Here is a 14251-nt window from a genome sequence, read left to right on the forward strand (position 1 = left end):
ACCTATATTACCTTAAATAGGTAATATCTTCGTCTACCCGCCTTACCAATCCCAACGAACTATCAACCCTCCACTCACCATTATACTATTGCGTCTATACTGTTATTGTTTTCCGTCTGAAGTTCAATCATTTGCGTGTAAGCAAACTACTAAGATAAATTACTGATTAACTTGATAACTACGTTTATTAGATTCGTCCGAACCGTCTTTGTGATTTATCTTGATATCGCAAATTTATTTCCTACCGCGCACCAGGTTTTCTATGCATTTTGATATAGCCCACACAAGTCTTGGTTGTTTTCACTCCAATTAGCTATACAGAACCCACGTAGCTTTAAACTGTAGTGAAGTTCATCGGACTAAATACTGTTAATATGGCATCAGAAACCAGACTCATGATATCCGACAGCTTCAGTGGCATTGACGTGACATTAAAATACACGGTTTAAATTCTATATGTTATTCTCAAACCGACAAAATATTGGCAAAATCATTCGTATAACCAAACTACTAAGTATCTCAGAAGCTCCCATGTCTAGAACTCGTGATACCACTGGGCAAATCATCTTATCGTTGGAATTTTCAGTTAATCACGCTTTTTAAAAGCAAGTGAGCCACACAAACTGCATTGCTGACCACCAAGGAAAATCCCTAAAAAGAAATCGTGTCTGACATGCTAATTCAAAAGACTGTTCAAATGCCTGTTACAAATGTTTGTTGTACAAATGATAAACTCTAAAGACCAAATTTTCCCACTGTACAACTGAACACGGAGAATCAACACTTCTGGGATTCCCTCAGTCTTCAGTAATAGGGATAGGAGGTCTATTGACCTATATTAATCCTTGCAGTTTGTAACACTGTGGAGGCCCAATGTCGTTTTGAATACATCAACAGGTGCTGATATTACATGTTTCGGTAATGAATTCCAGTAATTCACTACTCGGTGCGAGAAACAAAACTCCAGACGTTAACGATTTGATCTCGGTTTTTGAACTTTCTTCTAATGTCCTCTCAGATGATCAATCCTGGACGGAAGTAAAAGATAAGACCGAGGGCATCGTTCAGTATACGATAAGCCAATATTAGATCACCCTGTATTCTACGGTAAGATAACGGAATTAAGTTGAGGTGTCTCAGACTGTCTTTATAAGATAATCCAGATAGACCTTGTACCATCTTGGTACCTCGTCGTTTGACTCGTTCCAGCATATCTGCTTCATACTTGAAACATGGACTTGCTCATTGAATCCCATGTTCTAAATGTGGTCGCACATGAATCGGGTATAATAATCTAAACATTCCATCATCTAACTGCTGGAAAGACCTACGAATAGACCATAATACCCTATAGCATTTCTCAGCAGCAGCCTTACAGTGACTAGTGGTTTTGAGGTCACTGCTTAATATGACTCCTAAATCTTTATGGTTTCTTACTTTGGGTAGCACGAATCCACATATTGTATGGCGATACTATTGATTATAATTATTTGATTGCATCACCACACTCTTATTAGGACTTACTTCCAGTGACCACCTGTCCAACCATTGCCACCAATGAGCAAAGATCATCCTGTAATACTATTCTATCCGACATATCATGTATGGGTCTTCAAATCTTTATGTCATCAGCGAAGAGCGGAACGGATGATTTCGCTATAGTTGGTAATTCATTTACATAAAGTAAAAAGAGAAGAGGACCGAGAATTGTACCTTGAGAGACTCCATTTTTTACAGGAATCCACATCAAGAGAGCTCCATTAACCCTTACCCTTTGTCTCCTGTCATCGAGAAAGTTAAATATCCAAATTACGGCTGTATATTGGATTCCAAAATGCTCCAGTTTGAATTTAAGACCAGAATGGGAGACCTTATCGAAGGCCTTACTTAAATCTATGATGATCACATCTACAGGAATATTCCGATCTTTTGCCGCAACCCCATATTCTCTTGCAGTGAGAAGATTTGTTAAACATTATAGGCCTCTCCGAAAACTTTGTTGTCCCCTAGTCATAAGTTTATGCCCTACCACATACTTTTTAACAGATATCTGAATTATTTTTTCCATCCATAGCTACTAACTAAATCACCACTCCCAGCCTTATACATCGGACTTGTTATCGCGTCTTTCCAGTCTCTTCGCAGTCTGGACTGCCTCAGAGACCAGTCAAATAGTATCGCTAAAGGTTCATCAATTAAATCTGATATGGCCTTCATAATCCTAGGATGATTATCATCAGGACCACTGGACTTACCATATTTTAGATGCTCAAGCAGTCCTAAGATATCACATTTCCCAATGACTACAATGTCCATCAACAACCTGCTACAATCACAATTAATCTTTGGTCGTTCTTTATTACTGATAAAAAACACTGTAATGAAACATTACGATAAAGCTTCAGCTTTTTCGGTGTCATTTCGTGCCAAGATTAACAGACTTTCCTGTATCAAAAGTGATGGAATTCCATCGCTTCTCTGAGTTCGCCTTTTTATGTACGAGAATAACCGTTTCGGCTTGTATCTACAGTCCCTAACCAATTGTTTTTCATATGATCGTTTAATCCTACTTATTAACGCTTTACAGGAACTGTATTGTAGAGATGAACATATTCCAGTGCTTTTTCCTTCTAAGACTTTTCCTGATTGGTTTTGTTATCCACGATGGACTGTTATTTGGTATGAACGAGGACGTAACTAAACTAAACTTTCCTTTAATTATAGACCATTATTCTTCATCTGACAGATCAATCTGTCCTAACAACGCACTCCTGAATGGCTGATATATTAGCTCATTATACATTTGAGCGAGGTGTAACCTGGTCGAACATCATGTCCCTAGTTCTAAACGTGAATGATAAGCATGCATATTAGCAACGAAACGTTTTTTAATAGAAACAATAAATATCTATGTATATGAATACTAAAATAGTTTGCTTTTGTTTTTGACACAATGATACAAAAAAATCGAGACGAAACAAAGTTTTACGTAGGGTCGTTTAAGTGTTCTGAAAACCTCACTCTTCCCTCAGAGCACGTTGGTTTGGGTCGGTTGTCATTGTTGATTACTGGATGAGGTATCGTAATTGAGGTTCGTTCTTGTAACGAAGAAAAGTCGACACGAACATAGTTTCTTTCTAAATACGCGGCTTTGAGATGGTCAGTGCTGGTGCTATCATTAGTTCCGTTCTTATCGATTATATAGCACCTAGGGTCACACTAAAGGACTTTGAACAGTCGTTCTTCCTCCATTTTGAAAGGTCGTAGAAGTGAGTCACGACCTACAAGGACGTGTGTACCATATCATAGGGCAGGTTGAACGAAAACATCAGTTTATTGTGGCAGAGTGAAAAAAGATTTAGCTGAAGGCACTACGTTTTTAAGCTTGCCTGTGTAAGAGTTTATATTCATATTCCATGAAGAAGGTGAATAATCCACGAATTCGTCTGGACGTCAGAGTGTCATTCCATAAACATCTTAAACTGTAGTGTATCGGATGTTACTGCATCGTGAATACCGAAGAAAATGAGTGGAAGAGCTTTGGTCCATGATGAAATGTTTGCGACCAAAAGTGAGGCTTTATGCTGTCTCTGAAAGCGTTCTATCAACCCGTTTACTTGTGAGTGGTAGACGGTCGTGTGGAATCGCGTGACCCTAATAGTGTAGTCAGACAACGGAAAAGTCCAACTTCAAACCGGTATCCACGGTTTGTAGTGATAGTTGAAGGGCAGCTGAAGTTTGCTATCCACCGTATGACGAAGGCGTAGGTCGCTGCTTCTACGGTAATTTCCTTGATGAATACTGCTTCTGGCCATCGAGTGAGACAGTTTACATAAGTTAAGGGGTAACGGTATCTATTTCAATCTGAAGATTCTACCAAATCCGGATGAACATGATCGAAACCAGCATTGGGAATTGTGGAACAGCTAAGGGATATTTGTTGCGTCTAACCACCTCAGGGTTCTGACAGCTTACAGAATAACTTCTCCACTCCCTTACCTTTCTATTCATTCCAGGCAAGTAAAATCATTCTGCTGTGAGCTTGATGGTTGCACGAACAACTGGATGGGAAAGTTTATGCGACGTAATGAAGGCGTTGCGCCGATAATGTTTCTGCACGATTGGAAGATCCCTATCTGTGGATGTGTCGCATAGTAAGGTTTCTTTACCAGTTCCCATCCGTTCAATGCGCAATTTTAGGGATGCCGAAGACAACACGTGAAGAAGAGCAATACGTTCCTCTTGAAGCTGAGCGAGTTCAAAGTGGGTCCATTTGAACCAGTTGAGTTCAAGGTGGACCCCTTGGAATCTGTTCAAGGACGCTATACGGGGCAAAGCGTCTGCAACCACATTGCTTGTCCCAGAAATGTGTTGAATATCTGAAGTAAACTGAAAAATATAGAAAAGACAATTATATGAACAAAGAATATCCTTTTCAACAATTCCTCATCAGACTCTACAACTGTAAGTCCAAGTTAATAATCCAAAAAATCGGCCAGATTTAAGGCAGAGTGCATCATTTAAAATTGTAGCATGTGAATCAAGAATTGTCTGTTATATAAAATCAAATCGTTAATGTTGGGGCTGACTAATATGAAGTGTTAACTTGAACCAGTTTGAAAGTGAAATGAAATTGTGAGATAAATAATGATCACAACAAACATGGTCAACATGTTGTGAGAGGGGAGAATAATGGAATAAAAATCAGAAATTACGTAATATGTAGGATAAAATAAATTAGGTCAGATATAATAGATAGTGATGAATGCTTAATAAACTTCTCAAAAAGTTTGTCAAGCACAATAATACTGATGGTAAAAATAATAATAATGTTTGGGACATAAAAATAAACATTAATCAAATTACGTCACCATATTATAAAATTTATTATTAACTATTTGGCCCCGAAGTTGGCTTTTTGATCCCAACAGCAATTGCTTCAGCCGTCCGTAAGATTCTCAGTCTGACGGAACTAGGTAGACTGCTGCTAACAAGATATATTATTGCGAAAGACTGCCCTATGTTGGCTTTCTGTTCCGTCTGAATTAAATGGGTTAAAATGGAGTTGGTGACCGTTTTCACTACACCTTTGCTTAACCACACTGGAGGTGCTCAGGAGCTCGAATGTACAAATTCCTAGAACATCTGCCAATGTGAATTGCTCCACAGTGGCAGTTGAATTGATAGATACAGAAAGAGGTGGATAGTCTAGACAATTTATCTTTCTACCTCGGAGTGATCATTGGACGTGTGGAAAACATTAATTGGTTCACTTAACTTCGGTCTTAGCATTTCATTAGATGCATCTGTAACATCTTAGGTTGGTTGGTTGAGTTCACCTCAAACAACTAAGCGTATATCATGAAAGAGCCTATGATGTCTGAGTGGGGCGCAGATGTGTTCTTACGTGCTAGATCAGTGCAAGTGAGGGCTTGATCAAGCAATTTCACAAACGTATGTAATGCAGCTGCCATGTGTATTTCGGAGGGGAGACTGTTCCATATTATTGCATATTTGATGAGGAAGAAGTTTTCCCGAGTTGTTGATCCGTATTTTTCAACTTTGACCATAGATACTTTGTTCCGAAGTTCGTATTCATGTGAATCTAGGGTAAGAGCTATCTTACATGTTGAATAAATAAGGTTTTTCAGTAGTTTGAAGTAGAGAATCAAATTAGACTTAAGCCTTCTTATACGTAAGTATGTCATACTTCTTTCACGAAACTAACCTCCAACTACCTTTCTCGCATTAACCCTATTGGTAATAAACTAAACGCTCATCAATATGGAGTCAACACTCCCAATTCTTCCACTGGGTTTACATCATACCCTTCTACTAGACAAACACTCGCCGTACCTGACACCTATGTTAGTCAGCGCTCGATCTGTACGAGGTAAGATGACTCACCTATGCACCCTATTACTTCTAAACAACCCCTCACTTGTTTTGATAACGGAAAGTTGGCTGTCCTCCAATACCACAGACGCATATCTACAAATAGACACCTATGAGCCCTTCCGCTGTGATTGAGTCACCAAGAAGGGTGGTGGTTGTCTTGTTTATGTATCGAAAAGTTTGAAAGCGGACATCTATAGCGACCATGTCTTCAGCAAACTTCCCGAATCGATATGGCTTACTGTGCACACTCATGAATTTAAAATACTAATCGGATGCATATATCGAGCTCCTAACACTCCTAGTTCAAATGACACTATTATAAGTGAATCATTTGCTCAGGCTATCTCGCTTGACTTCACTTACTAAATTGTATGTTGTGGTTTCAACCTTCCCACCATCAACTAGACGACACATTCTGGCCCATTGTGCTTAGAAAGGATACTTAAGTCATTAGACATACACGGCTGGCAACAACATGTACACCTGCCTACACGAAATCACAACATTCCTGACTTGATATTCTGTCATAATGCCACACCAACATCAATGGTGGTTGGCGAAAAGTTTCACAACAGCGATCATAAAATAGTCCTCTACATCCTTCCGATTCTTGCCATGTACAACAAATTAAAGATATTAAATACGCGTTTCCAATAGACTATGCAAACGCTGACTGGTAAAACTTTCGATTTCTAATAAAGCACTATGACTGGATTAGTTTCTTTACCAGTGAAAACCTCTTAGAAACATTAGAAATATTCAATAGCACCACCAAATCTGCACTAGACACTACACGCTAAAATTGTTTTTAAAACAATTAACCCCTATATAAACCAGAAGACTAGGTTTAAACTGTGAAAACTGAAAAGGACGCACTACATATCGAAAGACTTTGTAGGGCCAGTGAAATGTCACTGAGCCCTAGCCAAATCATCTGGCAGTTGGATCACTGAATGTCGAACAGATCGTCGCTCCCTGCCAAGGTCATGTACAACAAACGCGCATTGGTTAATCATATGCCATGGACTGGCCCATGCGGCAGTGGTCTTACTTCCGCTTGTATCTACTTTAACTAATATATTTCTGTAATAACGTCCTTTGTGTTGTACAGTCTTCAAAGCATCTATAGTACCTTGTTACGTCAATGGGGGTAGTCCACGTAAGGTGCTGACCACGAGGTGTGACTTCGACGTTAGTTGGTTCGTCACACTATTCACGTCTAACTCGAGTAGGCCTCCAATCATTTCGACATAGACCATCTACGCTGGTGATTTACACTGGTGAGCAAGACTTCGAATAACGCAGTCTATCACTATGATCTTTATTTTTGCATTCTATACTTATTCTTTTTCATTTTTATCATCGCCTATGTTAATCTATCACTGTGAACTTTCGTTGCTTCATGTCAATGTTGATTAGTATTTAAACTTAGATACTTAGTTCAATCGACAGAACTAACCAATCAACTACGATTATAATCGGCTATCGTGGTTCTTTAACAAGCATTAGCAGCATGTAAATGCTCCTGTGTAATATGTCTGTTAAAATATCAACCACTCGTGAGTATAGCCACAAGGCAACACGAACGCATATCTCTTTGTACCTTATCCACTGGTATAAATAAGACAAGATTAACTATCGACTATAAATTCATCTTTCTGCTTAACCACTATCCACTAGAATGTTCTGCTTTTTTACCACTGCCTGCCTAATTTCCAATTGCTGAGTTCCATGGCCAAACAGAGGATACGAATGCTAGAAATTCACGTCTACAACGCTGTGTTAATCGAAAAATTTAATCAACAGTACCTCGTACATAATCCAGATTCAAACTACTGCCTACTTCATTACTTAAAGGCAAGAGTAACCCAGGCGAGTTTCATGATTTCATTAGATTAATTCGTACTATATTTATGATGCGTGATAACATTTCGTAGTTGCTTTCACGTAAACTAGTCATATATTCTGTCACTGCCGTCAAGTTTTAGTCGAAATCATGTACATTTATGACTCGTTAGTCGACATACTATGGTAAAACATATTGCATGTACACGAGCACGCTTAGTCCATGTCCCAAGTGCACACGTTGTCGTACTTAATATGTCACTTAACGCTAGGTAATAAGCTCTTTGTATCAGCCTTTTACGAAATGGCCACGTTACCTGGACCCTCTAAACCTTAGTTACATTGGTGGTTACCATTTTAATTAATGTTTATTATACTCTTTGTATTTGCTATTAATTCACACGGGTAATCATGGCTCCATTTCCTTATTACACGACAGTCATTTTAATTCTATTTTCGGTTTATTTACATGCGATACGGGTTCGGAAAATATCTAAACGTCCTCGAAAATTCTCCACGAACCCAACCATAGTTTTCGTATATGTTTTTATTCACACATTCAACTGTTACGCTAATCATACCTAAACGAACGTTCAGTGCAACTGTCAGTATACGTAAGAACGATGTTATTTAGACTTGACATTGTAACACATCTGAACTATTGTAGTTGTTCTATTTCGATGTCGTACTTCATTTTATGAAGTATTGTTTCCTCGTGGCCGTTATTTAACAGATGATTCCGGTACATCAATCGGCTGTTCAACTACTCGACGATTTACAACCTGTCCAGTTCAATTGGTGGTCTGACGACAATATCATTCGCGCGAATCATCAGTTTATGCAGTCGAGCGAATCTCCTGCAAACTGAAAACGATATTGTCGCCTCTATCCCAACACTGACAGCGTTTTTCACGGGTATCATTGACATGAGTCCAGAGTGACACTCTTGGTTTCTTATGTTCTTTTCGATATTTTTCTGTTCACTAACCGAACAAACACGCAGCATTCACCGTTTATCATCTTTTAGAGACTTCATCGTGCCACCTTTGCTGTGGATTTGTAGCCTTCAACCCTTACTGACTGTAACAGCAGTCATCGACTTTTCAAACTGTGACTACAAGTTGGTCAACAGCTTCGCACAACGAAATCACGACCACTCTTCACGGTTATACTTCTGTACTTACGGTTAGTCTGTTAGATATAGATATAACTAGAATTTGACACTAATTAATAGCTGTCAACGACACTGTCCGACTTACAACTTTAAACTAATGACAGTACAAATATGGACATCGATTGATAATACACTTATCCTACTATCGCTATAGCATCATTACTCTTGCGGCAGACTTAACGTTTGTCATCGGAGGAACTGAATTACTTGTCAAGGCTATATATTTCAGCGCGACTTGATAGAACAATAAAACGTTTTGTTCTTTTCATTATTTCTATGGTTAATCAATTTACGTTTAAGCAACGACCTACTAACATATTATGACTCGCTGTTTCCCGACCAGTTTCTGCCGCCTCCTTTCCATTTGTTTTACAGATAAGCAACACCTGGAGAATTTAAAATATACGTTTGGCACTCTCCGGCGCGTGACTGCTCCCAACATGTTTGGTACCGATTCAAACGGCCGTTGAATCTGGTGGGGAGTATTGTAGGGCCAGTGAAATGTCACTGAGCCCTAGCCAAATCATCTGGCAGTTGGATCACTGAACGTCGAACAGATCGTCGCTCCCTGCCAAGGTCATGTACAACAAACGCGCATTGGTTAATCATATGCCATGGACTGGCCCATGCGGCAGTGGTCTTACTTCCGCTTGTATCTACTTTAACTAATATATTTCTGTAATAACGTCCTTTGTGTTGTACAGTCTTCAAAGCATCTATAGTACCTTGTTACGTCAATGGGGGTAGTCCACGTAAGGTGCTGACCACGAGGTGTGACTTCGACGTTAGTTGGTTCGTCACACTATTCACGTCTAACTCGAGTAGGCCTCCAATCATTTCGACATAGACCATCTACGCTGGTGATTTACACTGGTGAGCAAGACTTCGAATAACGCAGTCTATCACTATGATCTTTATTTTTGCATTCTATACTTATTCTTTTCATTTTTATCATCGCCTATGTTAATCTATCACTGTGAACTTTCGTTGCTTCATGTCAATGTTGATTAGTATTTAAACTTAGATACTTAGTTCAATCGACAGAACTAACCAATCAACTACGATTATAATCGGCTATCGTGGTTCTTTAACAAGCATTAGCAGCATGTAAATGCTCCTGTGTAATATGTCTGTTAAAATATCAACCACTCGTGAGTATAGCCACAAGGCAACACGAACGCATATCTCTTTGTACCTTATCCACTGGTATAAATAAGACAAGATTAACTATCGACTATAAATTCATCTTTCTGCTTAACCACTATCCACTAGAATGTTCTGCTTTTTTACCACTGCCTGCCTAATTTCCAATTGCTGAGTTCCATGGCCAAACAGAGGATACGAATGCTAGAAATTCACGTCTACAACGCTGTGTTAATCGAAAAATTTAATCAACAGTACCTCGTACATAATCCAGATTCAAACTACTGCCTACTTCATTACTTAAAGGCAAGAGTAACCCAGGCGAGTTTCATGATTTCATTAGATTAATTCGTACTATATTTATGATGCGTGATAACATTTCGTAGTTGCTTTCACGTAAACTAGTCATATATTCTGTCACTGCCGTCAAGTTTTAGTCGAAATCATGTACATTTATGACTCGTTAGTCGACATACTATGGTAAAACATATTGCATGTACACGAGCACGCTTAGTCCATGTCCCAAGTGCACACGTTGTCGTACTTAATATGTCACTTAACGCTAGGTAATAAGCTCTTTGTATCAGCCTTTTACGAAATGGCCACGTTACCTGGACCCTCTAAACCTTAGTTACATTGGTGGTTACCATTTTAATTAATGTTTATTATACTCTTTGTATTTGCTATTAATTCACACGGGTAATCATGGCTCCATTTCCTTATTACACGACAGTCATTTTAATTCTATTTTCGGTTTATTTACATGCGATACGGGTTCGGAAAATATCTAAACGTCCTCGAAAATTCTCCACGAACCCAACCATAGTTTTCGTATATGTTTTTATTCACACATTCAACTGTTACGCTAATCATACCTAAACGAACGTTCAGTGCAACTGTCAGTATACGTAAGAACGATGTTATTTAGACTTGACATTGTAACACATCTGAACTATTGTAGTTGTTCTATTTCGATGTCGTACTTCATTTTATGAAGTATTGTTTCCTCGTGGCCGTTATTTAACAGATGATTCCGGTACATCAATCGGCTGTTCAACTACTCGACGATTTACAACCTGTCCAGTTCAATTGGTGGTCTGACGACAATATCATTCGCGCGAATCATCAGTTTATGCAGTCGAGCGAATCTCCTGCAAACTGAAAACGATATTGTCGCCTCTATCCCAACACTGACAGCGTTTTTCACGGGTATCATTGACATGAGTCCAGAGTGACACTCTTGGTTTCTTATGTTCTTTTCGATATTTTTCTGTTCACTAACCGAACAAACACGCAGCATTCACCGTTTATCATCTTTTAGAGACTTCATCGTGCCACCTTTGCTGTGGATTTGTAGCCTTCAACCCTTACTGACTGTAACAGCAGTCATCGACTTTTCAAACTGTGACTACAAGTTGGTCAACAGCTTCGCACAACGAAATCACGACCACTCTTCACGGTTATACTTCTGTACTTACGGTTAGTCTGTTAGATATAGATATAACTAGAATTTGACACTAATTAATAGCTGTCAACGACACTGTCCGACTTACAACTTTAAACTAATGACAGTACAAATATGGACATCGATTGATAATACACTTATCCTACTATCGCTATAGCATCATTACTCTTGCGGCAGACTTAACGTTTGTCATCGGAGGAACTGAATTACTTGTCAAGGCTATATATTTCAGCGCGACTTGATAGAACAATAAAACGTTTTGTTCTTTTCATTATTTCTATGGTTAATCAATTTACGTTTAAGCAACGACCTACTAACATATTATGACTCGCTGTTTCCCGACCAGTTTCTGCCGCCTCCTTTCCATTTGTTTTACAGATAAGCAACACCTGGAGAATTTAAAATATACGTTTGGCACTCTCCGGCGCGTGACTGCTCCCAACATGTTTGGTACCGATTCAAACGGCCGTTGAATCTGGTGGGGAGTATTGTAGGGCCAGTGAAATGTCACTGAGCCCTAGCCAAATCATCTGGCAGTTGGATCACTGAACGTCGAACAGATCGTCGCTCCCTGCCAAGGTCATGTACAACAAACGCGCATTGGTTAATCATATGCCATGGACTGGCCCATGCGGCAGTGGTCTTACTTCCGCTTGTATCTACTTTAACTAATATATTTCTGTAATAACGTCCTTTGTGTTGTACAGTCTTCAAAGCATCTATAGTACCTTGTTACGTCAATGGGGGTAGTCCACGTAAGGTGCTGACCACGAGGTGTGACTTCGACGTTAGTTGGTTCGTCACACTATTCACGTCTAACTCGAGTAGGCCTCCAATCATTTCGACATAGACCATCTACGCTGGTGATTTACACTGGTGAGCAAGACTTCGAATAACGCAGTCTATCACTATGATCTTTATTTTTGCATTCTATACTTATTCTTTTTCATTTTTATCATCGCCTATGTTAATCTATCACTGTGAACTTTCGTTGCTTCATGTCAATGTTGATTAGTATTTAAACTTAGATACTTAGTTCAATCGACAGAACTAACCAATCAACTACGATTATAATCGGCTATCGTGGTTCTTTAACAAGCATTAGCAGCATGTAAATGCTCCTGTGTAATATGTCTGTTAAAATATCAACCACTCGTGAGTATAGCCACAAGGCAACACGAACGCATATCTCTTTGTACCTTATCCACTGGTATAAATAAGACAAGATTAACTATCGACTATAAATTCATCTTTCTGCTTAACCACTATCCACTAGAATGTTCTGCTTTTTTACCACTGCCTGCCTAATTTCCAATTGCTGAGTTCCATGGCCAAACAGAGGATACGAATGCTAGAAATTCACGTCTACAACGCTGTGTTAATCGAAAAATTTAATCAACAGTACCTCGTACATAATCCAGATTCAAACTACTGCCTACTTCATTACTTAAAGGCAAGAGTAACCCAGGCGAGTTTCATGATTTCATTAGATTAATTCGTACTATATTTATGATGCGTGATAACATTTCGTAGTTGCTTTCACGTAAACTAGTCATATATTCTGTCACTGCCGTCAAGTTTTAGTCGAAATCATGTACATTTATGACTCGTTAGTCGACATACTATGGTAAAACATATTGCATGTACACGAGCACGCTTAGTCCATGTCCCAAGTGCACACGTTGTCGTACTTAATATGTCACTTAACGCTAGGTAATAAGCTCTTTGTATCAGCCTTTTACGAAATGGCCACGTTACCTGGACCCTCTAAACCTTAGTTACATTGGTGGTTACCATTTTAATTAATGTTTATTATACTCTTTGTATTTGCTATTAATTCACACGGGTAATCATGGCTCCATTTCCTTATTACACGACAGTCATTTTAATTCTATTTTCGGTTTATTTACATGCGATACGGGTTCGGAAAATATCTAAACGTCCTCGAAAATTCTCCACGAACCCAACCATAGTTTTCGTATATGTTTTTATTCACACATTCAACTGTTACGCTAATCATACCTAAACGAACGTTCAGTGCAACTGTCAGTATACGTAAGAACGATGTTATTTAGACTTGACATTGTAACACATCTGAACTATTGTAGTTGTTCTATTTCGATGTCGTACTTCATTTTATGAAGTATTGTTTCCTCGTGGCCGTTATTTAACAGATGATTCCGGTACATCAATCGGCTGTTCAACTACTCGACGATTTACAACCTGTCCAGTTCAATTGGTGGTCTGACGACAATATCATTCGCGCGAATCATCAGTTTATGCAGTCGAGCGAATCTCCTGCAAACTGAAAACGATATTGTCGCCTCTATCCCAACACTGACAGCGTTTTTCACGGGTATCATTGACATGAGTCCAGAGTGACACTCTTGGTTTCTTATGTTCTTTTCGATATTTTTCTGTTCACTAACCGAACAAACACGCAGCATTCACCGTTTATCATCTTTTAGAGACTTCATCGTGCCACCTTTGCTGTGGATTTGTAGCCTTCAACCCTTACTGACTGTAACAGCAGTCATCGACTTTTCAAACTGTGACTACAAGTTGGTCAACAGCTTCGCACAACGAAATCACGACCACTCTTCACGGTTATACTTCTGTACTTACGGTTAGTCTGTTAGATATAGATATAACTAGAATTTGACACTAATTAATAGCTGTCAACGACACTGTCCGACTTACAACTTTAAACTAATGACAGTACAAAT

This window comes from Schistosoma haematobium, chromosome 2, assembly GCF_000699445.3.
Source record: "Schistosoma haematobium chromosome 2, whole genome shotgun sequence".
Taxonomy (NCBI): Eukaryota; Metazoa; Platyhelminthes; class Trematoda; order Strigeidida; family Schistosomatidae; genus Schistosoma; species Schistosoma haematobium.